This window comes from Peromyscus maniculatus, chromosome 7 (assembly GCF_049852395.1).
Source record: "Peromyscus maniculatus bairdii isolate BWxNUB_F1_BW_parent chromosome 7, HU_Pman_BW_mat_3.1, whole genome shotgun sequence".
Lineage (NCBI taxonomy): Eukaryota > Metazoa > Chordata > Mammalia > Rodentia > Cricetidae > Peromyscus > Peromyscus maniculatus.
In genome coordinates this window covers 30,863,111-30,890,949 of record NC_134858.1, presented here as the reverse complement: position 1 = coordinate 30,890,949, position 27,839 = coordinate 30,863,111, and the positions used below count along the sequence as shown (strand labels likewise).

The window sequence follows — 27,839 nt, the reverse complement described above, 5'->3', positions numbered from 1 at the left end:
ATTTATGCATGTGTAGTTACATGTGCCTATAAATAGGTGTGTATATGAAAAGCAGATGTCCACAGAGACTGGAAGTGTCACATTCCATAGAGGTGGGTATAGGTGGCTATGAAGTACTCAAGATGTCTGGGCCCTGGGAGCCAAACCTTGATCCTTTGTGAGAGCACTGCATGCTCTTATCTGATGAGCCATCTCCCTACCCCAAATGTCTTTTGATTTTTTTTAAACCGGTAGCTTGTTACCAATTACCTTTTCCCTAACCATCTTCCATTTCATACTCCAGCTTTTTTGTAACCAAAGTTAAGACATCTTTTATAATTATCATTTTAAATAATTATTTTATAATTAATATACCACATCCTAGAATAAAATTTTGTCCCTTCACTGTTGACCGCCTTGTGGTATGCATAGAATTTAAGGAAGAGTATTAAATATGACTTCTAAAAATACCATTTCTCATAATCCAAATGTGTACATCTAAGCATATATCTTAAACCATGTTTATCATGATTTTAACTCTGTGATAGGAGAAGGAATGTTCATCTTCTGTCATAATTATGCCTTGCCGAGTCTCTTCCACTCCATGCCTTTGCCTCATGCCTTTGCCTCATTTGTCTTTGAAAACAAAAAGGCAACATTCTACCATCAGATTAAAGTGGTATGCGCATGATCAAGCTGAAAGGCCCCTGAAGTCACAAGTCAATACAAGAAGAAGTGGCACAGATGGTCATGGTCCTCAGTCTTACAGCACTGTTTTCTCTCCACCACTCTTCACTTGGGGACTCATAAGTAGACCCATTAAGTCAACTAGCATGAAAAGTAAACTCTGTGTTCCAAAAGTTTTGTAAGACCAGAAGCTACAACCTGCAAGTGGACAGTTGCAGCCTTATAACCTCTCTGAGGATCATTATACAAGGGAAGTTTCCCAATGAACAATGAACTGATAGGTCTATTTGCTCACTTTGTTGGACGGAAATGCCTAGACATGCAAATAGCAACTCATTATCTGTGTAGATGATAGTTTGTCTGGATGGTTGGGAACTTGGAAATAACATAGTTGGAAAATTGATGGCTAAATATTTAAAGAAGAGTCTGTGTACTGACCTCTGTGAATAAACAAAAACATGAAGGTGCTTGTGGTCCATGTGAATACTCACAAAATGGTCAAATCAGCAGTGTAAGGGTTCAGCAATCAAGAGTGTATAAAGGTCTGTTGTGTGGGTAGACAACCAGCTTCTCTCCCTTTCATTGTCAACGCTCAGTGGATTCATAGGCAAAACAGCCACTGTAGCAATGATGAATTTATAAATGACTTTAGTAACTTTGTTTATTCACCAAAGCTAACCTGGCTACAGCCAACACTGAATTCCTAATCTCCCATCAGAATATACCAAAAATGAGCTTCTGGTCAGCTCCAATGATCACACAGCTACCTTGTGTAAATAGATCAAATGGGACCTCTTCTATTACGAAAAATACTAATATTTCTGTTAGTATTTTTGTCCTTACTAGAAAAGACTCATATTCTGAATATAAGTTCACCTTCTTTCCACTCAAAATTCTCAAAACTCTGTTTACTTAATAAATATGTTCTCCATTGTCATGGTCTTTCTTACAGCATCACTTTTGATTGAATCTCTCACTTCCCAGCAAAGATGTGAAGCAATGGCGCTATCCCAAGGAGTTTGCTGATCTTATCATGTTCTTTATCTTATTGAAGCAGATGGCTTTACAGAGTCACAGGATGGCTGTTTGAAGACTCAGTCATGTGGCTTTCTTGCTAGCAATATCTTCCAGGTCTGTAACAAGGTTCACTTGTATGTTATCTGTGTCATTATCCAATGTGAACTTGGTGATTTCTCTGCTATCCACTGTTCATGGATTCTGGAACCAAAGGAACTAGAGACAACATAATTTACCATTTCACTCAGTGATTCACTAGTAAAGTATTTGCTTAGTCCTCTGACTCTATGCTTTCAGACTGTAATTTCAAGAGAAAAATGAAGCTCTTCTCAGGGAACAATCAAGATTCCATTTAGTGGAAGCTAAGACTGCTACCTAGCACCTAGCACCACTGTATGCTCTGCATGCTTCTGAGTTGACAGGTAATGGAAATACTGCATTGGTTGTATTGATTGATCTTGATTACCATAGGGAAATTACTTCACAATGGAGGCAGATGGCTAACAAAAAGTAATTTTTTGAATACAAAATATTTCTTTGTTTCTGATTGAGATACTTTATTTTTTATTCTCTCATATATTTACAAGGTATTTCTTAACATTACTATAGCTTATGACTGAGGTTAAAAAAACTTACAAATCAATCAAGACATTATTGGGTTACCTCACCATAAAAAGAACCAATGCAAGGTGAAATACCTGCTAAAGATCACACACACACACACACACACACACACACACACACACACACACACATGATATTAACATTATACATTACACAATATATAATACAAACATATTGTCTTTATATAACATATGTAATATTTTATTAGATACATTTTATATATACATATATATATAGAGAGAGAGAGAGAGAGGGAGAGACAGAGAGACAGAGAGATACAGAGACAGGAAAAGGATAGAGTAGATACATTTTCAAAAAAACATTAACCAAGGAAGACAAACTCATCTTGAATGTGGGCAGCATCAACCCATGTGAAAGGTTCCCAAATGGAATAAAAGACAGAAAAAGAAAAAGCCTAAAAATACAGGCTGTCTGTGTGTTTGTGTGTGTGTCTGTGTGTCTGTATATGTATGTGTCTGTGAGTATGTGTATATGTATGTGTCTGTGTGTGTATCTGTGTGTGTGTATGTGTGTGTGTCTGTGTGTGTGTCTGTATGTCTATATATGTGTGTGTCAGTGTCTGTGTGTATGAGTGTGTGCATATGTATGTGTCTGTGTGTGTATGTGTGTGTGTGTCTGCCCCGCCCCCTATTTCTCTACTATGCCCTCACTGCCATGACTGATTGAAACTATGAGCTGAAATCTTTTCTGCCTTAAGTTGTTTATCTCAAGTATTCAGTCACAGTGACCAAAGTCTGATGAATATAGAAACTAGTGCTAGAGCAGTAGGGTGGTTTCTGTGACTAAACCTGACTGTGTAGTTCTTAGGACTTTGAAACTGGTACAGAGGAACAATTAGAAAATGCCATAGATGTGGGCTAGAGAAGCCCCAGAATGCTGTAAGCAGAGCAGGACAGTTCTGGAGGGAGCTCAGACCAGAATGCTGATGAAAATATAGACAGTTTATGTGTACACATGAGGTTTCAGGTGGGAACAAGGACTCATTTGGGCATAAAACTGAGGTCACTCACACAACTTCTGTCAAAGACTGGTTTACATTTTGTTCACATAATGGGACTTTGTGGGAAATTAGGTTTAACAGTGAGTGACTATTTCATCCAGTGGAGGAAATTTCAAGAGAGCTCAGCAATCAGGCTGTAGCATGATTAACACTTGTTAATTTCAGCCAGTTTTACAATGATAATTAGGAGCAAAAAATATAGCACAAGGACTAGAAAAGCTTGAGGTTTAGGTAGAAAAGTCTATATAAATCTTGGGCTAAGGAAAACATAGTTTCTAAAAAGATTGGTGCTGTTTAAAAAGAAGCCAAGAACTCTGCATGGAGACAATAGGAAAGATGTCTTGGCTGTAATTTAGGAATTGGCCATATGTTACCCATTTCTGACTTAAGGGTAATAAAGAATAAACTCATTTAAAAGATTTTCCAAAGCCATGCAGTGGTGGTGCATGCCTTTAATCCCAGCACTCAGGAGGCAGAGCCAGGTAGATCTCTGTGAGTTCAAGGCCAGCCTGGTCTATAGAGTGAGATCCTGGACAGGCACGAAAACTACACAGAGAAACCCTGTCTTGAAAAAACAAAACAAAACAATAACAAAAAAAAAGATTTTTTCCCCCAGAAATACAGCACATCCATGGCACCTTACGCTCACAGAGCTGCCCTGGAAGCTTGCACAATATTTGTTTCATTATGCTCAGCCAAAAGGACACTGAGAAGCCCATCCTTACACTGTGCAAAGGGCCCTAGCTACTACTTGAGCTGGTGGCAGGCCCTGGTATCAATAGGATGTTGGCTTATCAAGTATGCAAACTTCAAGATTTAGAGGATTGTGAAGACTTCCACCAAGATTTGTAAGGAAAGCTTAGGCAGGCAGGAAACACGTAACGGAATCTACTCAGGTAGCCTCTGAGAGGATGATACATGAAGCAATAAGGGTAAAACCTAAGCTGAATTGGAGATCCCAAGATGATGTCATGAGAGTATAATATCTACGAAAGAAAGCAATAGACAATAAGTGTAACCAGCCCAAAATGAAGAGCATGTGCTAAAACAGACAAATAATGGTGGGGAGGTGAACTGTTCAAATCCATTAGAGCTCACTTCAGGACTGTACATGCCTCAACTATCAAACACAGATCTATATGAGTTAGCATTTGCCATACTAGCTTTTGTTATTTCTCCGGTCCAATTCTTCCATGTTATTCTCCCATTCTTCCCTTTTGAAAGAGGAATGGAAGGTTTACCTTATGTCACTATATATATAATATGTATGTAACTTACTATTTTATAATTTTAAAATATTTTAATTTAATATTTTATTTGTATCAGTGTTTTGTCTGAATGTTTATATATGTACCACACACATGCCTGGTACCTTCAGAAGCCTGTGGAAGGGGTTGGATCCCTTGGAACTGGAGTTATAGGAGTTTATGAGCTATCATGTGAGTACTGGGAGCTAAAGCCAGATCCTCTGGAAGAATGGCCATTGCCATTGGCTGCTGAGCTAGCTCTCCAGCACCAGTTTCTTACTTTAATTTTCCAGGAGTTTATCACTAAAGAGTTTGCCTTGAGTCTCAAAGAAGATTTTGATTTGGGGTTTTTAAGCCATGTTTGAATTATTTAGACGATGGGATTCTTGGAGATTGACTACTAAATGTATTTTACATTACAGATGAACACCAGCCTTTTGGAGTCATGCTATGGTATAAGGAGATATAAGGTTGACAGGTTAACAACAGGTGGACTTGTGATAGTTAATCTTCATGGTCAACTAGTTTGAATTGAGAAACGTCTACTAAGGCACAACGGTGTTGCATCTGTAGAGCATTTCTGAAGAGGATCAGCTAAATTGTGGAAGACCCACCCCACTCTGATTCTGGACAGTACCATTCTGTATGTTATGGGCCTAGATAAAATAAAAGAAGGAAACAGGAAGTTCAGGAGGATACACATGTTCTCTTCCTGCTTTCTGGCCACTATGAGTGAGATATTCTACTCTACCATTCCCTCCTTGCCATGATGGCTGACACCAGAAACTAAAATAAGTCTTTTCTCTCTTATGTCAAGTGTGTGATGCCAGTGACTGAGATCTGACAGATACAGCAGCAGGGCCTTTCCTGAACCTCCATTTTGCAGAGTGTGGAGAATGGGAATTCTCAGGCTCCATAATTTTATGAAGCAATCACTTATAAGAAATCTATCTATCTATCTATCTATCTATCTATCTATCTATCTATCTATCTATCTATCTGTCTGTCTGTCTGCTTGCATGTCTATCCATTTTATGTCATCTCCCATTGGTCCTATTTCTTTGGAGAGTCTTCACTAATATATAGCATATGCTTTTCTCTCTGAACTTCATTGTGAGTGCTGTTGATATGCTCTAGTTTGCTTTTCTGTTTTGGTGGGCCTAAGTTTCTTTTCATTACATTTTTGTCTTACACAAATAAAAACCAAATAATTGTTCTACCATAAAGTCTCTTATGCTTCCCATGTAAGTTTTTAAATTAAGTTAGACTCTGCTCTATCAGTTGTGTGATGTTTGTTTTATATTTTCCTTTCTTGTCTTTTTAAAAATTCAATTTATTTCTCATGTAAACAGTATTTTCTAATCCTTTCTGACATTTTGAATGGTGTATGTTTACATTTGAAAAATTCTAATAATAGTTTACTTTAAGACAAAAACTATCTTTGAAAATACTTTAAAACTCATTTAATGGTTCATTGTGAAAGAAATATTCAAAGAAATGTTCCATTGTATTGACTTTTCTTCCTGGGACAACATCAGTATTAATTCAGCACCCAGAATATCTTTTCAGCCTCAGCTACTATAATCTTTTATTTTCTGTCTTATTGTTTTTGTAACACATCTCTTGTTTCAAAAATACAGTTTGGCATTTAAGATTCATTTGTTACCATGTGAGCACAGTTCCTTATTTGGTGGCCTCATTGTGAGCACAATAGCACATACTCCCCATGCTTGGAGCTCATTATTGTAATTCATATTAACTAATTAATGTGAATAGCTGTGCTTTTTAAATTTACAAACACATTTTTCCTTCTTTAGTTCTTATGAGATTACCACTCAGACTTTTGCATAAAAGCACCAGTGTTTTTTCTATTTACCTAGCTCTATTTTTATCAATTTCATTGCAAAATATATCTAATTTTATCTAGATTAGGAAAAGTTTTTTTAAGATTTATTTATTATGTATACAATATTCTGTCTGCATATATTCCTACACCCCAGAAGAGGGCACCAGATCTCATTACAGATGGTTGTGAGCCACCATGTGGTTGCTGGGAATTGAACTCAGGACCTCTGGAAGAGCAGCCAGTGTTAACCTCTGAGCCATCTCTCCAGCCTGTTTTTTAATTATTTAGTCTTTTCTTCAACTATATCACATTTGAAACTATAAACTTATAACCAAAATCACATATACATAATATGTGTGTATTATATTATATGTAATACTATATATTGTATAATGTGTATATGTAATATATTGCTTATATAATATACATTATATGTTTTATATACATCACATACTTATACACTACACGTTACATGCTTTATTTATGATATACATTATATTGTAATATATATGCACATGTAATGAAAGTGTATATTTTATATATTAGATATGTATATATTATGAAATATATGTATATATAATGAAATTCCATTATATATGTATGTGTATAGTGAAGAGGATATGTGTATATATATATATATTATTGCTTTCATCATTTTTTGAGTTCTGTGAAAACTCAGAACATCATTTTTTGAAGTTATACATATACATACTTACCTCAATTACAGTTTTTTCTGAACATTCTTCTTTCTTGACATTAAATTTTTCCCACTTTATGACTACCCAACTATGATTTTACTGACATATTGCTTCATCTTCCCAATATGGATATATTTCCTATGAATTGAGGGATTGCTTTATGGGAGGTTTTGGCTCTGATTCCATAGACAGGCCAGTCTATGGAAGGGTTTTGTATTTTCAAAGAAACAGTGATCTTTTTCTCTGCTAATTCTTGCAAAGGTAAATGATATTACTACAGCCCTGAGATCTGGAGTGGATGTCATACTTCTGTTAGAGCACATTACATTCAGATGCTTAGATATAATTCCACAATTTGAAATTGGAGGTCATGTAAAGAGAAATAGAGTTTAACTACCGGCAATGAGATTAAACAACAAATACATTTCCAGTTATAATAACAATCCAAAACTAATTGACATTTATTGGATAGGCTCAGTAACATACCAGCCTGTCTCTCAAAGCCACCTATATTAAGCAGTATATAACTACTACTGTGTGAAGACTGACTAGTGTGTCCTATGGAGCTTCTTGGCTTTGCAGAATTTGCTAAAAGCCAAAGATATCTCTCATTGCCATCATTTTTTTTTTTTTTTGGAAACAGCATTGCATTTATGTTAGAGTATGTGAAGAAATCTCCATCTACTTCAATTTAAATAAGGCAATTTTAAATTATTTTATTTTATAATTTGATACATGAGTGCAATGTATTTTCATCATACCCATCTCTCCCTCTCTTCAATTCCATGACCCCCTTTTTATTCCCCTCTCAAATTCATGTACTCTTCTTCCACTATTATTATTGTTCACACATGCACACCATATACATATACATATACATATACATATACATATACATATACACATACACATACACATACACATACATACACACACACACACATATATATATGTACATACATACACACACACATATATATATACATACACACACACACACACACACATATATATATATATATATATACATACACACACACACACACACACACACACACACACACACACACACACATATATAAGTCTTAGTGAGTCCGAGCAGTGTTGTCTGCATGTACATAGGTATAGGGCTGACCACTTAGGCATGGGCAGCTTATCAACGGATTCATCACAGAAGCAAATTGATGCTCCCTGCCTTTGTAGCCATCTATTTCTTGTAGCTCTTCAACCAGCGTTGGAGCCATGTCCACATTTCCTGTATTCATGCTGGTGTGTTGATTTATGTACTCTTGGGAAGATCTTGTGTGGGCAACCATACTATTGAGAGTACCTGGGTGTGCGATCCCTGTCATTACAAAAGACGTTAGTTTGCAGCAGTTGTCCTGGTCCTCTGGCTCTTACAATCTACCTACCTCCTCTTCCCCAATGTTCCAGGAGCCTTAGGTGTAAGGTTGCATGAAAGATAGCCCACTGTGGGGTTAGGCACTCCATAGCCACTTGTTCTCTGAACTTTAACTGGTTGTGGTTCTCTATGATATACTCTGTCTACTGGCGGGAAATAAAGGGAGCTTCTTTGGGGAGGAATGAAAACTGCACTTATCTAAGCGTAAAAGAATAACTTTTTAAAATGCAATTTTATCAAAATAATAGTAGTAAGTTCTCACTTCTCTTGGGTCTATGATCTCTCCAGCCATGGGTTCTTGTCTGTGTTTGCAATTTACTAGGCATGAGTTCCTCTTGCTGAACAGGTTTGAGTCCAACTAGACAGCTGTTGGTTACCCCTGCTGTGGGATGTTCTGTATGTCCTGTGGGAGCCCTTCTTGGGTTCTTTGTGGCGTTACCCAGCAGGTCCGCATAGAGGATGATTAGGACCATGGGCCTGAGTGCAGGTGTCTGAGATGGTCTGCACTTGGCTGTGCTGGGGGATGGTCTGTATGTCAAGTTGTTCTGATTGATCAATAAATAAAACCTGATCAGCTGTGGCTAGGCAGGAAGGATAGGCGGGACTAACAGAGAGGAGAAATAAAAGGACAGGAAGGCAGAAGGACTGACTGCCAGATGCCACCATGACCAGCAGCATGTGAAGATGCCGGTGGGCCACCAGCCACGTGGCAAGGTATAGATTTATAGAAATGGACTAATTTAAGCTATAAGCACAGTTAACAAGAAGCCTGCCACAGCCATACAGTTTGTAAGCAATATAAGTCTCTGTGTTTACTTGGTTGGGTCTGAGCGGCTGTGGGACTGGCGGGTGACAGAGATTTGTCCTGACTGTGGGCAAGGCAGGAAAGCTCTAGCAACATACCCCCATGTTATTAATGCCACTATTGCACGACTGGGCATCTCTTGTTGGTTATCATTGTAGTTTGCAAGGTTGGCAGCTGGGTAGGATTGATGATAACATTTCTGTCCTGACAGCAGTCATAGCACCTTCTGACACTATGAGAGCTGACCATCAGGAAGGAAGCTTCTATGTCCAAACGAACCTGTTTCTGGTGGCAACTTTTCTAAGGTGATCATTTTGTAGTGTTGTTTTTTATTAAGAAGAATTCTTAACAAGTTTAAAATCAGTTCTTCCTGTCTTTGAAAATAAAATCTGTATTCCTTCTTGTTGTTTCTATTTTTCTCAATAGCCTATATTCAATACATTTAAAATGTATTCTGAAAAGCAAGTAAACGTGAGACCACAGAATTCAGTTTGAATATAGAGCATATTTGAACTCTATTTTCAGTTTCCTATACTGTAGCTTCTCTCAATTGTCTTTGTGTTTTTGTGGTTTCCTCTGACAAGGCATCTTCCTGTGCTCACCTATTCATTGCCTGGTAATTCCCATCAGCCTTTCACATTTTACTCAGCTCTCATTTTGTCTTGAGAAGCCACTATGATTCTCCAGAGTAGTTTAGACATCTCTAAAGTGCTGTCATAAAAGAATCTCCATTCCTCTCTAAGTGTTTATTTCACTTTGTTTTTCTAGACATGAGCTCTTTGAGGGCAAAATTCATCTACCATCCTTTTATCCTGTATATATACCATGTAAGATACTCTAGCAAAAGTCATTAAATCAACAATTATTTGAAGGATATAATTTACCAAAGGCAATATTTTTGGCTTAAAGAAGACACATACTTTTTAAATCAAGATTGACATAATTCATGTCAGAACTAAAAATAAAAGTAACCTGATTTATCACCCTTTTAAAATGGATTAGTTTATTTATTGGTTTATTTGTTTTTGTCTTTTTTAGATAGGGCCTTTCTATGTAGTCCAGCTGGCCTTGAACTCATGATAATCCTGACTCAGCCTCTCAAGTGCTATAATCATAAGCACGTGTCATGACACCTAGCACTACTAATCTAATAAACTAAAAACCATGTGTCATTTCATCCAGTTATGTATTAAGAACATCATTTGCTGTCTTCTATGCTACGAGAATAACAGTTTCCAAATAATTATGGGCAATGTGCCTATAATTACCTATAATTGACTTTTGTATTTCCCAAAGTATTTGGTTTTTAGAGTGTATTCTTGTTATCAAATGTGTGAAAACTCTCCTCAGAAACAGAAGTGTCACAAAGAGATCACTTTCCACTTAAAAATTGACTTGTTGAACATGAATTAAATGGGTTTTGGCAATGGGAAGGACTTTCCCATGAGTTATAACTGTGTCTCTGAAAGTATAGTGTCACAACAGCCTATTTCGGCTTTTAGCATCTTCTCCTGCCAGCTTCTTTCCTAGGCTTCATGTTGAAGCCAGAGCCAAGCATGGGCAGACTCAACAAGAGCGAGATGATCACACATTCGTTTGAAAATCATGACTTTAACAGAGTGTGGTGTAGTTATCAGCGTGTTGAAGATTTTTGTATCATGTAACGGGTATACTTGGTATCAGTGTTAGCTAAACTTACAGAATTTTCTTGAAAATGTACTGTTTTATCATTCTTATATTGAACAGAAGAGGGGATTCTAATTTAGTTTAAGCTAGTTTTAATTTGAAACATTTGAGTTTGAGTAGGCCAAGTGTTTGGTTTAGAAACCAGGGGAAAGATCCACTTTTTTTTTCCAAGTTTCTTGGAATCTCACAGCATATTTTTCAGGGCATAATTCAACTGAGATTTTGGGTGTAGGCTGTTTGTTTACCAGTGCTTAAGATTAGAGGACAGTTTCCCAGAGCTTCAGGGAACATGCTCTGGCCTTTATTACTAATAAATTTACCTATAGAGCCCAATCCTGAGAATGACTAATCAGAATAGTTGGTCAAGTTTTCAAAGCAACTTTGCCTCAGACTTTTCCAAGAAGTGAGGGAGAAAAGAAACATGTTTTGCTGCATAGAAAATAAATCTCTCATTGGCCTAGAAAATATTTGTCCTAGGAAAAGTTAAAACCTGAATGATTTCTCTTGCCTGTGGACAGTCAGAAGAGATGTGCACATGTGCCCAATGTCTATGTGAGGAGCACTAAAGCCAATAGAGCTTATTTTTCCCAGAGCAGAGAAGCCCTGAGCCTCATGTCATTTAAAGACATGACTGAACATTTAGTGTCATCAGGAGTCTACAATGTCCTTTGGAGGAAGAATACATGTTACACTGGAGTCTTGGAACTTAGGTTGTAAGTTAACAGTCCACTAAAATAGGTTACAGAAACTTGAGGTGGTGATAAACACTGAATATATACTAGAAATACGTAGCAGTGGAATCAAGCATGGAGGGTGTCTTAGGGTTTGTATTGCTGTGAAGAGACACCAGGACCACAACAATTCTTATGAAGGAAAACATTTCACTGGGACTGACTTACAGTTTCAGAGTTTTAGTCCATTATTGGCATGGTAGGAAGCATGGTAGCATGCAGGCAGACGCAGTGCTGGAGAAGTAGCTGAGAGTTCTACGTCTTGATCTTCAGGCAATGGGAAGTGACAGTGACACACTGGCCAGCATCAGAGACCTCAAAGTCCACCTCCTAATTACACACCTCCTCCAACAAAGCCCCACCTACTCCAACAAGGCCACACCTCCTAATAATTCCACTCCCTGTGAGCCTATGGGGGCCATTTTCTTTCAAACCACCACAAAGTGGATGGTATATGTTAAATGGGATTAGGGAAGGAGTTTAGAAATAATCCTGAATTATGGGAAGAGTCTAGGCATTCAATGATTAAGGTCAAATATATAAGGCCCCAAAAATAGCCAGTACAAAGTCTATGAGATACAATTAGCATGTAGTTATAACATAAAGAAGGGTGAGTGATGAGAGATGTTGGCAGGGAGAATGTTGTATAGTTTCTATTAGGCTACAGTCAGGAATGTTACTGTAAGTCATAAAGGAAGGCCACCGAATATTTTTTAGAGAAAAAAAATATGATATTAAAGTTTAAAGGGATATTTTGTATGCTGTATGGAGAAAGGTCTTTGTGCATTCAAGAGCATGGTCAGGTAGACCAGGAAGTCCCTAATAAGGCAGATGTGTAGGCTGGTGAGGAACCATGTCACAGAGAGTAGCAGTTGAACTAGGTTATTAGCTGTAGAGGTGCCTCAAAGAGTAGACTATATAGACAAGAAACAGCACATGCTGATAGATTGAATTGACAGGATAGAGTTTTTGGCCTGAGTCATTGAACAAATGATGGCAGCATTCATTGATTTAGAAACAAAACAGAAAGAAATAAGTATAGGAGGGAAAACACAACGCTTTGTTTGTTTAATTGACTGATTACTGTTATGTGCCTATTTCACAACTAAGTGAAAATGCCAAGGAAGCAAGTAGCTTTCGAAGCCATGACTCATGAATCTAAAGCAGAGCTATAATTCTGAAGCCATCCCCATCCCCATGCAGCTAATAATTAAAGTCAGGTTAAAATTCAAGAGCAAAAATGTGAACAGAAAGTAATGGACCAGGACTCTAGCATCCAGAAAGGAATAGAAATAGAGTCAACACAATAAAATGGGAAGAGATGGGCAGTAGAGAGAGAAGTTGGGGAGTAGAATTCCTGAAATTCAATGAAGACAGTGATTTTTCAGACTAGTCAGATATAAAATGCATAGAAAACTGAGTAAGATTAAGAGAGATCTGGTAACTGGATTTGGTAAGATGGATGCTTTTAGAGACCTTGACACAAAACATCTTTAACAGGTTGGTGGGAGGAAATCTTGACTAGATATGATAATATGAAATTATTTTTATATCCTGGTTACAGCAAATATGCAGTGGTAAGAGAATAAGACAAGAGCTGGTGTTTTAGCATTGTGCAATAATAAAGACAGAAGTTTTGGTTTGGGTTGTGAGATGGAAATTCTTGCAGCATACTTGTGAAACTGCTGAATTAATCCAGAGTGATAAGTGGACTTAATGATTGGGAAGGTAATTTCTTCAAAAGTCAAGGGATGTCTTCGATGTAAGTAGAGAGGGTGACAGAGAAAAGTCATAGAACTTGGAGGCAGAGAAGAGAAATCAGCACAAATGACTTCATAAAAGGAGAAAAAAATCTCAAAAAGGGCCAGCTTCAGGTAAAACCCAACTACAAGCTCCTGTCATTGTAGGAACTGAAAAGATGAACTGAATCTAGAAACTAGTGAAATGGGAATCCAAAGGCTAGTCCTCTTACCTCTGGGATAGGAAGGAAACAATGTCCTGAGGGACTCGCATCACTTCCTGCCTATGATGATGTCATTCTCAGACTGCACTGTTGGTCTAGTTCTCACTTAAACAAACTTGACCCCACCAAGCCTTCCCACTGATGCAACTTAGTGCCAGCTGGCAGGTGGGGTGTAGGTGTAACTGACTGGTAACAGATATTGTACAGATATGCACTAATCTATAATTTATTTACATTGATTGCTTCATGGTTGGCATTGATAAATTATGAAAATTATATTCTTAGTAAGCAAAAGTCAAGTTAATTGAAGCATCTAACAGAAAGATGAATCAGCCTAAGAAGAATGCTAGTGTTAGCAAGGAAAATCCAACTGGAGTTCAGAAACCTCACATACCATTTTAAGGAGTCTAGTCATAATGAGAATAGCTAGAAACACCTGAAATGTACTGCATATAATACAATTATATTACAGATACTAAATATACCCTCCAGTTTTACAAAATAATGAGATGGGTTAGGTATTCTTAAATTTTTACACCTCATCCATTTTTAATTTTTAAAATGGAGAAATATTAGCCAGTTCATAAATGTGAATATGACATTTATATGTTTTAGCAGATGACAGTCAGTAGCTTTATAACTTCATGAAAGACAAAAAGCATAGTACTATCCTAATAAAACTGCCCATCCTCTACCCTACCATCCTCTGAACTTCCTTTTCCTTTGGTATAATCACTGTTCTGATTTTTATAATATTCATTAGCTAGGTCATGTTATGAGGAATCTCTAATTCCTTTCTTACACAAACAGATAAAGATAAAAATTATTTAATGAGACATTAAAACATCCTAAGGGGGTACTTGGGATGCAGCTCAGTAGCACAGCAGTTGCCTAGCATGTATAAGCCTCCTAGATTCAATTCCCAACAACATAAAAATCAGCAAACAAAAACATAGTAAGCCAGACATCCTTCAGGACTCTCCCAGTAAGAAAGTGCCCCAAAGGGTACAACAAGAGTGGAGTTTTGTAGTGGAAGAGAAAGACAGTACAACACATTAAGGCAAAGTAGAATTTTATCAGGAATAGGATAAGGGCCTGTGGATAGAAAAAAATTACAACCAAATAATAAGGGTAAGGGATTTTATCTGGATTAACCTAACAGGAATTTTAAAGAGAATAGGCTAGAGTGATTCAACACCTGAAGATGTTGGGGCATGAGACCCCGATCAGATATTAACACATTAGAAGTTCAGGGTGTGTCTTCCTATACCTGTAGTTCTTAAATAAGATATATAACGCACAAATGGGAAATGGAAATATGAAATGACAATAAGATAAATGCTACCTAAATAGCTAACAGCAGCAATGGCGATCACATTGCAAAGTCCAAAACCAATGAACAGGTACAAAACCAGGACTTGGTCAATGTCAAGGCAAAGATGGAGAGAACAGTTCTTGTTCTCTTTCTGGATTAGGTTTTTTTTTTGTTGTTGTTGTTTTGGTTTTTGGGTTTTTTTTTTCTTACTGTAATAAAACACTTGAAAGAAGAGGGGAGGTGGGAGGAGTGTTCACTTTTGCTCAGTGCTTGAAATGATAAAGTCAATCATGGTAGCTTGGGGTCCTGACAGCATCAGAATTAGGCTGCATGTTTACATTTTTGGCAAATCAAGAAACAGACCTAGGCCTGAAACTAAGCTAGTATAGCTTTCTAGTCCTACCTATAGGCACAATCTCAGAAAACACCGCCCCCTTCTGGGGACTCTACACATTGAAACACATGAGCCTTTAGGGTACATTTCACATTCAGGGCAAAGAAGAGAGTCACAGCCTCCCATATATATGGTCATGTGTCTAGTCAAGGAGGCAAAGAGTCACAGAGCTAAATGATAACTGAAGACTTTTCAAAAGCTCAGGTTTCTAACATCAAAGGTTTCGATAACTGTTATCAAAGATCTTTTAAACAACAGAACATGATTAATTGGAAGAAGCAAACTGCATCAATTTAAACAAATAAGTATTTAAGGTAGCAAGAGGACTGGGGAGATGGCTCAGTCAGTAAAGTACTTGCCACGCCAGCGTGAGGACCTGAGTTCAATCCCCACCATCCACATAAAAATCCAGGAAAGAGTGTAATCCCAAGCACTGGGAAAATGGAGATACATAGTTATCTGTGACTTCGTAGCCAGCCTAGTTAGCAAGCCCCAGATTCCAGCGAGAGGCTTTATCTCAAAACAGAAGGTAGATAGTACCTAAGAATGACACCAAAGGTTGACTTCTGGCCTCTAAGGCAGGATAGGAAGTTGGGAGAAATAATGGGACTATGGGACAGGGTTTGGGGTGGGAAGCTGTTACCTTCACTGAAGCCTCTCATCCATTAAGAAGCAAGAACTTCAACACAATTGGCAATGATTCAAGGCCTTTTCCTTTCCTAGGGGTAAACCCAAAACATTTTAGACATCTGGTAAGACATTTAAATTTTATAATAAAATACACACCCCAAATCCCTGTGCACCCCAAATCCAGTCAGTGGCTCCTGGATTTCCTTGTTCGATTATAAAATCATCCAAGGCACGTCAAGGGCCACTCATATACACATCATTTCATATACACAACAAGAGAAAAGGGAAAACATTTCCTAGCAACTTTTTGATATATAACTTGACAGCCAACAAAATACTGTGTCTAGCTAGCACTAAGGCAGTTTATTGTATTTCTCCCTTGAGGACCCCATACACACACTTGTATGTGTCTTTCTACTCACCTTTGTCTTAACTCTTGTTTTGAAAATCTCCAACTCTGATTAATAATTGCTAGTTTTGAAATCCTTTTCTGTGTTGAAGTTACAAGTCTTGGGTCTGTCTGACTCTATATCTCTGAAAGATGAAAGGAAGACCCCAGGTTACTGAAAGGGAGGACATGGGGCTGTGCCTTCGACCTGGCATTATTGACAATTGCCAAAGCCACTTGCATACATGGGAACATGTACACACATGCACCCCTCAACACACACACATCACCACCACCACCACCACCAGACACCACACACACACACACACACACACACACACACACACACACACACACAAACAATTTAGGATGTTTGTTGCTGGAGGGCTTCTCTCCAGGTTCTCCAAGCCCCGCAGTCCCACAATCCACTTATAAAATAATCACTCAGACGCTTATATTACTTATAAACTGTATGGCCGTGGCAGGCTTTTTGTTAACTGTTCTTATATCTTAAATTAACCCATTTCTATAAATCTATACCTTGCCACGTGGCTGGTGGCTTACCGGCGTCTACATGCTGCTTGTCATGGCCGTGGCTGCAGTGTCTCCCCTCCTTCTTCCTGTTTCCCCAATTCTCCTCTCTTTGTCCCGCCTATACTTCCTGCCTAGTCACTGGCCATCAGTGTTTTATTTATATAGAGTGATATCCACAGCAGATGTTGAGTTACCAAATGCAAGATTTTAAAAATTAAATGCCAACTGATTCAGTAAAATAGAATATAATGTCTTTAATTGGAAAATGTGATACATGTTAAAATTGTTTTATATTATTTACATTAATACTTTATCACATTATAAATGTGTGTTAAATTTATCTTTAAAAAACAGAAGGGAAAAAGAAAAAATAGTTCAAAGCATTAGTTAACTACAAGATTTAAACACGAGGGGCCTAAATAAATAACCACAAGAGAAACAAAAAAAAAAAAAAAAAAGAAATGTAAAATGAGAAAGAAATTAAAAAGTCATAGAGATGTAGTAGGGAAGTGTAATATCTAACCGTTTGCAGATTAAATTATTTACAATGATGACAGCTGAAATATTTCTTCATATTTATAAAGAACTATAAGAATCATGTATTACGTTTATTTTCTTAAAGAAAGCAAGATGTCTTCTTCTGGGCATAATTGAGCAAAATGAATGTGAATGATAAATGGAAGCCAGTGGGTGTCAGAAGAAGACACTAGAATAAAGAAATATGAAAAATTGAAAATATGTGCAGGTGAAACCAAATATAAAACTAGTAAAAATTAAAAGGACTTAAAGGAATCACTGGGAATCTTCTCCTGATTAGCGGTGAGACTGGAGTACAGGTTAACCTAGTGAAAGAGACACAGAGGATAGAACAGGATGGTCGAACCAGAGACTGAGACAAGAAGACAAAACCCAGAAGTGAGCTGGAGGTAACTTTTGAAAGAACTAATGACCAAGACTTTCTCTCAAAACCAATGAGAGGTAAAATGAGACTAACACCAACTCCAACAAACAGACTTCCAGTGACACTTGAGATCAGTCCAGCATAAAGAAAAGGAACAGAAGTACGAGGCGCTGGGTGGCTAAAGACAGAATTGCAAAGACAACAGTGAGTATGAGAGCAGCCAGGGAGAAAAAATGGCTGAGAGCAGGTTCCACCTCCAGGTGAACGGGAAGAATGTTTTCCATGTGTTTTCCATGTGAACGGGAAGAATGTTTTCCATGTGAGTGCGAAGAATAAGGGGATGGGTGGGGATGCGGCCTGGTGGTTGAGTACTGCGTTAGCATGAATAAGGCCCTGGGTTCAAGCTCCAACGTCAAAAGAAAAAGAAACAAGGGGAAAAAGAAGAAGTAAGAGAAGAGGGTAGGGAAGAGAGAGAAGTAAAGAGAGAAGGGGAGCGATGAAGGAAAGGAGAGGAAGAGGAGGGTGGATAATGGATACTTTGTTGTTGGATACTTCCAACAGTCTGTGTCGGGTAGGAATGTCTTTCAAAAAGAAAGTAAACAGTGAACAAAACCTCAAAGACTTTGCATTTACCAGTAGCTCTCATTAAAGGAAAATTCTAGAAAACAAACTTTATTTAGAAGCAAAGTGATCCCAGATGAGACGGCTTGAGATAGAGGGAATGTGTAACAAAGGAAATGGTAAATATAAGGATAAATACAAAGACAAAAGGATTGTAGATTATAATGTGTTCTGAGTTTTTAAAAAAGGGAATTAAAATAACTACATAATTACCAAGAGAAGGATAGCAGGAGCTGAAAGTGAGTCAGCTGATCAGGGATGCAGAATAAAGAACTCAACAGACATTCTTCCCTGAAAACAATTAACTGAGGATGGAAATTATTTTTCAAAACATTTAAAATACATGAAAATTCTCCTAAGGGAATGTACTACAGGATAAAATATTCATGTAAGAAAATCTAGTACTTTAAAAGAAAGAAACAGCCAGGCGATGGTGGCGCATACCTTTAATCCCAGCACTTGGGAGGTAGAAGCAGGTGGATCTCTGTGAGTTCAAGGCCAGCCTGGTCTACAAAGCGAGTTCCAGGAAAGGCACAAAGCTACACAGAGAAACTCTGTCTCAAAAAACCAAAAAAAAGAAAGAAAGAAAGAAAAGAAAAGAAAAAAGAAAAAAAACAGTGTCTAGTGTTTGAGCTACGTCCTCCTTCTCCTTGACTTCTCTAACTTAGTTGCCATGTTACAGATGCTTTACCATAGAGCCTCTGCTACTGGCAGGTCAAGGCAAGCAGCCAGGGCCTCCACCTTCCCTCAGGTAATAGTCTATGGCTACAAATTTATAGCTCTCAGCTCCTCCAGACCTGAGTTACAGAAGTCCTGTTCCAGGTGGTAATGACCCAGTACATTTCTGCATTTCCCTGCCCAGCCTGTGCTTACAGTATCAGATACTCTGGGCTTTGGAGGCTCAAAAGACTGGGGTCCTGATTGCTCCTTACACAGCTTCTGTAGGATTCTAATTCTAATTCTGTAGAATTCCATTCTAAAACGTCGAAGCTGAAAAAAAAAAAATTAGAAGGCACCACCTTCCTTGATGCTCACACCAAGAGATGAAATGAGATAAAGCAGTTGCTCTCTTGGTTGCTACAAAGTGAACACAGGACTCTACCTAGGAGGGAGAGGCAGATGATGAGGAAAAGGCCCTGAGGTAAGAAGACTGACTCTGAAACAGGGTAAGGACAAGACCATCCCTAAGCATCTTGTGAAAAAGCAGGAATCTTCATAAAGGGCAATTAAGAGGTTAACAACCACAAAACAATCAAACTGGCATGGCAGCCCTATAGTTCAGTAGAGACAGGCAGGGTAACCCCTCTTGGAATCCCTATCAACCCGAGGATCAGCAAGGCTGAGGGCGACCAGTGCTGCACCATAGAGAAGTAACCAGAGCTGTGACTATTTGAAAGTATTTCCCAAGCTGTACATCAACACATCAACATAGGCAGGAAGCTGGACTCACTCATGGTCTCACATGCAGTCTCTGACAGAATACTTACTGGCAGGAAGCCAATTTGCAAAGTACAATAACCCATGTTTGATGCTGTGTCCCCCAGAAGCAATCAGTGAGAAAACCTTCAAGCCACTAGATCCTGTTAAAGTGTATGTGTGTGTGGGGGGGGGGGGGATTGTAAGACAACAAAAACCAAAAACAATGGCAAAAACTCTCGATCTTTATAGCCATTTCAAAGATACACAATCAATAATAAACTAATAATAAGGAAACTTAAGCAGAACCTTTGTAAAATAAGTGGCTTTTGCCATCCCAAGAACCTGCTGAAGAAAAAAAAAGATAAACTTAACTTAAAAGATAAAATCAAGGAGAAAGGGGCAATGGAAAGCGTAGGGCTATATTCTATGGGGGAAATAGGTCACTTCAACAAAGGTGGTTCAGCTGAGTCACTAACCAACGAATCTCCAAGCCAAAACAGCAAAATAACAACTCCAGAACTATGAAAAGGAAGCTGTATACAGACTTGCGGCATTGTATTACCTGAAATGGCCAGTTCTCAATCAAGATCTATGTAAGGGACAGAAAGTATGAATCATATGTTTAAAAATTAGGAGCCATGAATGGCTTTGAAGTGGCAGAGACTGGACTACATTAGCAAAGATGCTCATTAACTGTTACACATACATTCAAAGAACTAAAGACTACAAGGACTCCCCAAATAAAAAAATGTGGTTGATAAAACCTCATCTATTTTAGCAAATTGTAACAGAAATGATGCTCAAGGTACAGAAATGTGTGTCATTGAAAACCAAGCATATCAAAATGAAAAATTCACTGAAGAGGTTCATAATTGATTTAAGCTGACTGAAGGAAGATCCACAAACTTTAAGACATTGGTTACATAGCATACAATAATAAGAATGAATGGGAGGGACAGCCTCTGGGGAAAATTTTGAAGATATAACTAAGCATGCTGGATTTGATTAGAAAAGATGGATTTACACATGGTGACTGTCATTTGTTTTATTGATCTTGGCCATTCTTACTAGAAAAGGATGTTTCAAAGTAGTTTTGATTTGCATTTTCAAGGTGACCAAGAATGTTAAACTCTTCTTTAAGTTTTTCTCGTACATTTGTTTCCTCTTTTGAGAATTCTCTGTTTAAATCTGTGTCTCATTTTTATTTGGGTTCTTTTCTTGTTCTCCAGTTTTTCGTGTTTATGTATTTTAGATGTTAGTCCTCTATCAGATGTGTAGTTGGAAAATCCTTTTCCCATTATGTAGGCTGCTGCTTTGTTCAAATGATGGTGCCCTTTTCATTACAGGAGCTTTTCAGTTTTATGAGGCCACATTTATTAATTGTTGATCTTAGTTCTAATTCCATTGAAATTTTAACAGGAATTGCATTGAATCTGTAAACCGCTTTGATTGGAGGGCAATGTTCACTATATTAATCTTCCTGATCCATGAGAATGAGAGATCATTCCATCTTCTGACATCTTCACTTCAGTGTCTGAAATTTTTTGATACACAAGCCTTTCACTTGCTTGATAGGAATTACCCCAAGATATATTTTTGAAGCTATTGTGAAGGTATTGTTTCCCTGATTTCTTTCTCAGTCTATTTCTCATTTCTTATGAAGGTTACAGATTTTTGTTTGTTAAATTTTATCTGACTAATTTGGGAGAGAGAAAGAGGGGCAAAAGGTAGGGAATACAGGGAGAGATGTCTAAAATTAAAGGCTATTTGAGGGGTTGTATGAAAACCTACCACAGTAGAAGCTTCTTAAAATATATTCATGTAAAAAGAAATATAAATGGAATCACCAAATAATAGGGGAGACAAAGCCCCAACTAGACATCTTTCACTGCCAAATAACACCTTCAGTGACAGGAATGAGTTACATCTAATTGAGTTGTTGGCCAATAGGGTCCCATTGAAACCTCCCAAAATGCATTAGAAATGCAAAGAAAATGATGCATTATCCACAAACTGATAACAAGGCCTATTGTTGAAGACAACACCTACATAACTCATTGAACACTGGGAAGTAGAGATGATGCCTCTCTTGAGCCTTAAGCCTTACTGACAAGTGTTCATGGTCTTAGAAAGTACTCTATATGCTACCAGAAGAGAACAGTAAGCACCAACCCATATCCAAACCCTTCGATCTACAACGGTGACCTGCCTTCAACATATGCTGATGCAATAGTCGCACAAAATTTATGAGAGTAACCAACCACTATCTGATTGAATTGAAGGCCTACTGTGCGAGATAGAACCCACTCTTGGGTAGCCAAGAACCTGAGACTAGACAGACAACGGACTTAGGTAAAAAACCAAATTCTACTATTCTCCTAAAGGAAGATATCCATAAAATAACTCCTAATAACTTTCTGCTATATATGGTGGTATTTTATTTGTACTTAAATGTGATTTTATTTGTATATTAATAAATACAGTTGCTTGGGGGTCAGAGCTAATAGCAAGCCATAGCAGAGCTGGGCATTCATGGCGCAAGCCCTTAATCCCAGCACTTGGTAGACAGAGCTAGGTAGATCTCTGTGTATTCAAGGATACAGCCAGCATTGGAGACACACGCCTTTAATCTCAATACCATAGAAGACCTGGAGGGCTGTATTTACAGGCAGTGACAAGGCAGTCATGTGTTTGGGTTTACAACCAATGAGAAGGCAGAACAGAAAGACTATATAAAGACAAACACACAGGAAGTAGGTCCCTTTCGGAGAGGTCTCTTGGCTGAAGAAGCTAGCAGCAGACGGCAAGGCTCTTACCTCTGATCTCTTGGCTATCTTCTTTGCATTGGTTCTGTGTTTCTTATTTAATAAGACGGTTGGTTACATCTACAGCTATACACATATATCAGTGTCTTGCTCAGCCACCGTGAGAGAAGTAGGTGGGAAAAGCTACAGAGACCCATAACTGAATAAAGTGCAGAGTAAAAGACCTTGGAACACTCAGTCATAGATGGAATATCTCCATTAAATCCCTTCTCTCAGGGTTCAAGGAACTCTGTAGAAGAGAAAACAGAAAGATTGTAAGATCCAAAGGCTATGGAAGACACCATGGCAACAAACCTTCTAGGCAGAATAGGACTGGCACATATGTGAACTCACAGAGGCTGTAGCAGCATGCACAGAGCCTGCACAAGTCTAAGCCAGATGGGGTTCCAGCACTGAGAGGGGAAGTGCACATAAACTCCCATCCCTAATTCAGAAGCTGTCTCTAATAACTGCTCACAAATGAAAAAATCAGTTTTCTCGAAAGTAGTCTCACTGAGTATACAAACTGCTCTTAATGGAGGTGCTGTTCCCAGCAGTAGTTGGCCAACACAAGTGAACTCAATGGTAATTTTGAAGTCGTGTGTGTGTGTGGTGTGTGTGTGGTGTGTGTGTGTGTGTGTGTGTGTGTGTGTGTGTGTGTGTGTGTGTGTGTGTGGTCTGTATCTGTGTCATAATGCTTTATCTGGGCTTTTTCCCCCTTCTTTTTTTTCTCCTATGGATCTTTTGCTTATATATTATGGTTTCTGACTCTGTGTCTTTATGGGATTTCTGCATGGTTGAAAATGTGTGTCTGTGTATTTATATGTGTTTCTTGTGCTTTTTCTTTGGTTCCTTTTTCTGATTCTTTTGTGATTTTTGTCTTATGCAGATCTGTTTGTATTTATTTTGTCATGTTTTATGTTTTTTCTCTTCTTTTATAGATGCTTGTTTGTTTGTTTGTTTTTAATGGTGTGGTTTTGAGTGTGTGTGGATATGAGAGGAGTTGGGGGAGAGGAAACCATAATCTAAATATACTTTACACAAAAATCTATTTCCAATAAAAATAAATGAATAAAAATAAAATAGTGCAAAATCTAAATAACATAAATTTCATTTTAACCTTTTTGGTGCACAGTTCTAGGAACTCCAGCTTACAAACTATTGTATAACCATCACTAGTGCCCATTCCAGAACTTTCAATCATTCCAAACTGAAACTGTGAATCCATTAAGATAACTCAGATTCCTGAGTATATGCCTGTAAGAAGTACACTACTGTAGCTGGAAGTTTTCCTGGGTCCCACCCAGTGCTGCAGCCATCCAGACCCAAGTAAACACATAGAGGCTTATATCAATTACTAGTTGCATGGCCATGGCATGGCTTGATTTTCTTGCTAGCTAGCTCTTATAACTAAACTCAGCCCATTTCTATTAATCTATATATTGCCACATGTTCTGTGGCTTTACCTGTGTGCCATTACATGCTGCTCCCTGAACGGTAGGACAGTGTCTCCCCTGCCTCTGCCTTTCTTCTTCCTGTCTCTCTCCTAGATTTCCCACCTTCCTCTAAGCTGCCTTGCGATAGGCCAAACAGCTTTATTTATCAACCAATCAGAGCAAAGCATATTCACAGCATACAGAAAGACATCCCACAGCACTTTCTTTCTAATCAAAAAGGAAGGTTTCAACTTTAACATACTAAACTTACATATAATAGAATAGTTACCAAGCAAGAATTATAGTTACAATATCTAGTCTATTTGTGTTTTGCAAAATTAAAGAAAATCTTCTATTATCTATCCTATATTTGTGAGTCTAAAGTTTCATATCTAATTTATCTTTTATAATAGCAAAGGAAAATTCTAACTATTTAGACTTCAAATACATCAAAGACCCCAGAAGGGTATAACATTACCTAAGTAAACAAGAAGTGCATTGTAAGCAACTTCCAAAATTCTGAAAATGACAGAGACAGCTGCCTGCCTGGACAGTTATTCAAAATGCCTCTGTAAAGTTGGGACATCTGTCTTTAATCAACAGGCCTAGTGTATTTTAGTCACTTCTCCCTGTGTCCTATAGAATATTTGGCAGTCTCCTCTGCAAAGCAGGAACCTGAAGAACCATTTTGCCCCATTTTGGCAAATTCAGTGGTCAGTTTTCTATGGGTGCTGCATATCCAGTTTATACAACATACTATCAGCAGTCCAGGCAAGAGCAGCCTTTTTCCCAAATGGCTATTTTTGCTGAGAGGAAGGTAAACTCCATATGGAGTGTCTTTGATGTCCATTCTCCTCTCTGAAGTAATAGGGGCTGCCAGGAGCAAATGTGCCTCGTTGTCCAGAAAGTCAAAGTTTTTAAAACATTTTAAATGCCATACTCTGTAGGTCTTTGAAGTGTTTGAAAATTATCTATCTATATTAAATACATCTTTGTATACCTAAAAAACAACTAATATGTTTATAAGTTTGATTATCATAGATGATCAACTACTAATCTGTATTATTAATTATACAATTTCAAATGAGCTGTACAAACATACTTTAAACAAGAGTAGAAATATGCATAAAGTATAACAAAATTAAATTTGTATCAATAAGTTAAAATTCATACCAATGTAAAACATACAATAAAATTATTTACAAAAAATTGTTACTCTTTATCCTATCATATCTATAGTATTCCTTTTCCTTCTTTGGAAAGAGATTGCATTTATAATCAACCCCCTTTAAATAAAAATAAACATTTATAAACATTGTTTTGGGAATTTGGGTGCAGCTTCTCATATTACTTCCTCCTGGATGAGGGTTCTGGCAATCTTATGGGGATCCTGAGAAAATTAGGAATTATGGTCAAGTCCTGACTGGAATAGTCTGTGACTATTGTCTGAGCCAATTGTCTCGAAGCTGTTTTGGATATTGGAACATCTGGAGACCCCTCAGGGGGTCTTCCTTGATCAAACCATATCAGCTTAGAATCCATAGGTTCTCATTCTGTGGAAACAAAAACAGAACCTCTTTTCCAAAGCAACATATCCTTAAACACAAATTTTGAAGTCAAGATACCTTTAAAATATACATATTGGTTTAACTGAGCAGCCTTTACAATCAAATGTCTTTCTGCAGTTAAAAATCCCAAAGACAATATAATCCAGACTCTCTGTGTGATTTCCATCTTTACATGGCTTGTTTTTATATTACTTCTAATGTCTCTTTAAAGGCTATTTTTTAAAACTATCTATTTCTTTATACAAATGTCTATCCTCCCTTTCCTCTCTCTCCCAAGCCTATGTTTATTTTTACTATAATGTAAAACTTTTAGAGGTTTATTTTATTTGAATCTGTCTTTTTGTAAATCTATTGTTTTAAAATTCAGCATGACTAGGACTGAAACAGCAGCCTTGGCTGCTGGCTCTGCCCACTTCAACTTCTCAACATGGCAGGGGTAATTCACTTCCAACTCTGGGAACCATGCTCTCTGCTGACTCTGTGAGGCAGTGGATCCATGCCTCCATCTAGCAGTGTGTAGCCCAGAAACCTCATCTTCTTTTTTCTTTTCCCTTTTCTTTCTTTCTTTCTTTCTTTCTTTCTTTCTTTCTCTCTCTCTCTCTCTCTCTCTCTCTCTCTCTCTCTCTCTTTCCTTCTTTTTTTGTGCTAGCAAAAGCTAAATCTGCCATACGGTGCACTGCATGGCTTGGAGATGCCACTGTGTACTGCAGCGGGAATCTGCCATGCTGTGTTCAAGCTCACACACCACAAATCCACCATACTGTAGCTCATGGCCTGCCTGAGACACAGCTAAGAAGCTGTTTTTAGCTCTGTTTTAGAACCTTTTTTTTTAAGCTTTTAGGTTTTTGGTGAAATTGCTTGCTACCACATCTGGGTGCCAAATGTAGCTGGAAGTTTTCCAGTGTCCTGCCCAGTCCTGCAACTTCTTGGACTCAATTAAACAAACAGAGGCTTATATTACTTACAAACTGTATGGTCTATGACAGGCCTCTTGCTGGCTAGCTCTAATATCTTAAATCAACCCATTTCTATTAATCTGTGTTTTGCCTCATGTTCTGTGGCTTCACTGATCTGTTGGCATGTTGCTTCTCCTTCGGTGGTTGCTGGCAACTCCCTTGACTCTCCTTTCTTCTTCCTGTCTCTCTCCTGGATTTCCTGCCTTCTGCCATAGGCCAAACAGCTTTCTATATCAACCAATCAGAGCAGCACATATTCACAGCATACAGAAAGACATCCCTCAAAATACTACAGAGATTCTTGCAATATACCCGTTTATTGCTGCACTATTCACTATAGCCCCAAATGACCACCAATAGATGAATGGGTAAGAAAATATGCTGAATAGTGCAACTGAGTCTTATATTTTTGGTTGTGAGCCTAGCCTTTAACAGCTGAGCCATCTCTCCAGCCCGCAACTGAGTCTTATTTAGCCATAAAGAAGAATGGAATTTTGCAAGTAAATGGAAGGATTTTGCAAGTAAACAAGAAACTACACTGAATGAGCTAACCCAGGTGCAGAAAGAGAAACACAGTATGTTCTCTCTCTGATTTGAGGAGCCTATCTCTAGATCTTTACATAAGAGAATACATCCTGGAGTCACTGCAGAAACCAGGGCAGTAAAGGAGATCAAGGTACCTATAGAGAAAGGAGCTCTAGGGGTGACAGTGGGACATGGTGCTTTAGAAGGGGGAAATAGGCAAGGGTGGCAAGGGTGGCAGTTAACAGAAAAGGGAGGCCATTATTGAAGGAGAAGGGATTTAAAAAAACCCACTAAGGATGCTTGAGAAAGTCACAGCTGGAGATGTGTCTCAGTGGTTAAGAGTACTTGTTGCAGAGGTACTGAGTTAAATTCTCAACACCACATGGAAGATGGAGTGGAACAATCAAAAGGGCCAGAGGATCAGAATTTCTGCTGTGAGACAGTGTCTCATACATGTATGAAGATGCAAGCATGAAATAAAAAAAAAATATGGTACCCAAAATTAGATCTGCCCAATAACAACATCAATTGACATACCTAGGTGCATGGAGGAAATCTCACTGGGGCCCACCTCTAAATGAAGAGCTATAAGCAATTAATTAATTAATGCTGAGAGAGGGAACATCATTCTTAACTAGGGAC

The 27,839-nt window shown here is 38.0% G+C and overlaps 1 long non-coding RNA gene across 1 annotated transcript; it reads right to left on the bottom strand.

Annotated features, from left to right (window-relative positions):
* Positions 1 to 670: 670 nt before the first annotated feature.
* Positions 671 to 16,580, bottom strand: LOC143274104 (uncharacterized). The gene is made up of 3 exons (XR_013052543.1): positions 16,468 to 16,580; positions 16,059 to 16,134; positions 671 to 1,899 (listed from the first exon to the last, which is right to left on the bottom strand). It is a non-coding gene; the product is annotated as an uncharacterized LOC143274104 (long non-coding RNA).
* Between the last annotated feature and the right edge of the window lie 11,259 nt (positions 16,581 to 27,839).